Source organism: Cryptotermes secundus, unplaced genomic scaffold (genome assembly GCF_002891405.2).
Source record: "Cryptotermes secundus unplaced genomic scaffold, Csec_1.0 scaffold1928, whole genome shotgun sequence".
Taxonomy (NCBI): domain Eukaryota; kingdom Metazoa; phylum Arthropoda; class Insecta; order Blattodea; family Kalotermitidae; genus Cryptotermes; species Cryptotermes secundus.
Window position 1 is genome coordinate 159956 of NW_019740681.1, and position 2468 is coordinate 162423.

Consider the following 2468-nt stretch of genomic DNA (forward strand, 5'->3'; position numbering starts at 1 on the left):
CGCAGAAACTGCCTTCTAAAAGAAGCTATCGAAGGAAAGATAGAGGGGCGGATAGAAGTGACAAGAAGACGAGGAAGAAGACATAAGAAGATGCTGGATGACCTTGGGGACAGAAGAGGATACTGTCATTTGAAGGAGAAAGCTCTAGATCGCATTAAGTGGAGGAATTGTTTTGGAAGAGACTGTGGACCTGTCGTCTGACAGATTACTGCTGATGATGATGATGAACACATGTAAATAAATCTTGGGATTCAATAAAAGCCGGGTTGATTCTTGGACAGCTTAGCGACTATTAGCGTCTCAGGAAGGACTCTGCTCTGTAGAGATAAATGAGCGTTTCTGTGAGGCACAAGATTGCACCATGAGACTATGGGGAGTGGACGCAAAACTCCAGAGCACCCGTTACCCATTGAACCACGGACTTATCTTGATGTTGTGCAACCAGAACTAGAGGAGGGTGGAGCCGGCGTAGCTCAGTGGGTATTCCGGCTAGACTACGAGCTGGATGGCTGAGTACCTGCGGTTCGATTTCCGACTTGCAGAGATATTCATCTCTTCTTCACAGCGTCCAGACCAGCTCTGTGGCCCACCCCGTCCAACGGGTACCGGGGGGAGGGGGGGTAAAGCTAACCACTTACCGAACCTATATCTTGTGAGGCAGGCATGCCAGAAACTTTCCTATCAGTACCTATAGAGGAAGTACGGTAAAGCTATCCATGTGAAAGGCCGTGAAGGCCCATAGAGTGGTGAGACGCGAAGATTCCAACATTTTCTAGACAGGCGGCTCACAGATGGCGCTGAGGTTGTCAGATTTATGCGTCGGCCGCACTTTATTCCCTAACAAGATTCCTGCTGCTCATTCCTGTTAGCTGCTGAGTCGACTCCAGAGTCACTGCGAAGCTGGAAAGATTAGGTCAAATGAAAAATCCAATGACCTCATTGGGACTTGAACCCGCTACCTTCCTTGTAGCACAGTGTCTCAACCAACTACGCTACTCTTTGCCACTATCAGTACCTTTACACTGTACAAACATAACCTCAAATTGGTTCACGTTATCTGCAACCACAAGTTGTACGTTACATGCCATTAACAGTTTCGTTACAATTAAAGAATTACAGTAACGTTACGTACAGAATCAATTCCATAATCTGAACAAATTTGCGAGGCATACAGTTAGCTATTATTTATGCAATCATAGACTTGGATACACGATCAAAATACTTACAAATTGATCTATTATTAAAGACCCGTGATCGAAACAAACACTTCTGAGAAACACAAACAACCACAGTAACCATTAACATTCACGACTGTCTTTTGTATGTATACAAAACACATTGCCCCGAGGCCATATGTCAATAATAAGATGTACCAACACAGAACTTACACCACCATTTTACACACAGTCTGAATTCTGCATGTTGGATTTCCAAACAATGCCATATATTTAACATGTCGATGTACTGAGAGAATCAATTTATGCTAATTAAATATGCGAAAATACAAAACGAATAAACAATATTTATTTGGTAGCAATTTACTTATGGATATGAACTGCATTATAGTACGAATCGTTGCCGCAACGCGCCGCTAAAGTACGGACTCGAGATCATGGGTTAGTGGCTTACCAAAAGAGGGCATCAGTGGACAATTATTGCAAATGTAAGATTTGAGGCTTTCACGGCGGTGACTATGAAGAAAGCAGTCTTCTGGGATTTGGCACCGTGTATATGTGGTGTTAACCGACGTTTCGGAGGAACGTATCGCCTCCATCTTCAGGGTAGAAGAAAAAGTATAAGAAATCTGCAAGCGACAAGACCGTGAGAACGGTAAAATGTGGTTAACACCACATATACACGGTGCCAAATCCCAGAAGACTTTCTTCCATTATTGCTAACTTTCACGTACAAGGTCGAGGGTGGAATATGGAGTGCTATTATCCTCGAAACTTAAGAAAGAAGCACAGAAGCTAGAGAAGATACAATATAGGGCAATCCACGGAGCACTGGGCTACAGGAGTAGCACCCCAACCAATGTAATGCTAGCAGAAGCCAAGGAAATCCCAATCTTCAGTAGGTTCAAGCAGCTGGCAAGGAAGCGTCAAGCACTCATCATATGACCCAGCTGCTGGAAGAATTATCAGCGGTAGTCGATAGGAAAAAATTAACATTTTCAAGACAGTACAGTACGAACATCAGGAACTGTCTGAAGACGATTCAGTACAATGCATCAAGCACTGCAACTCATTTTTTTTTTAATTCGCTTAGTGGGGGGGTGGAGTCCAGCTGGGTCCATTCGGCACGGCGGCCACTGATTGGCCTATTGTAGTCTGCCTCGGGTGATTATTATGATGGAGAATGTGGTCATTGGTAATCATTGATATTACGTCCGTTACTGTCGCCCTCAACAGAAGACCAAAAGTAACATCAATTTACTGAGATGCATAATTAGTTCGACACGTCAGCGT

General features: G+C 43.9%; 1 protein-coding gene across 1 annotated transcript in view; it reads right to left on the minus strand.

Moving 5' to 3' along the window:
* LOC111872604 (bifunctional heparan sulfate N-deacetylase/N-sulfotransferase) overlaps positions 1–1670 on the minus strand; it is an 83922-nt gene extending 82252 nt beyond the window's left edge. Inside the window, exon 1 of the mRNA XM_023866676.2 lies at positions 1227–1670. The gene's annotated coding sequence lies outside the window, so the exon portion shown is untranslated. The remainder of the gene's footprint in view (positions 1–1226) is intronic.
* Positions 1671–2468: the final 798 nt, after the last annotated feature.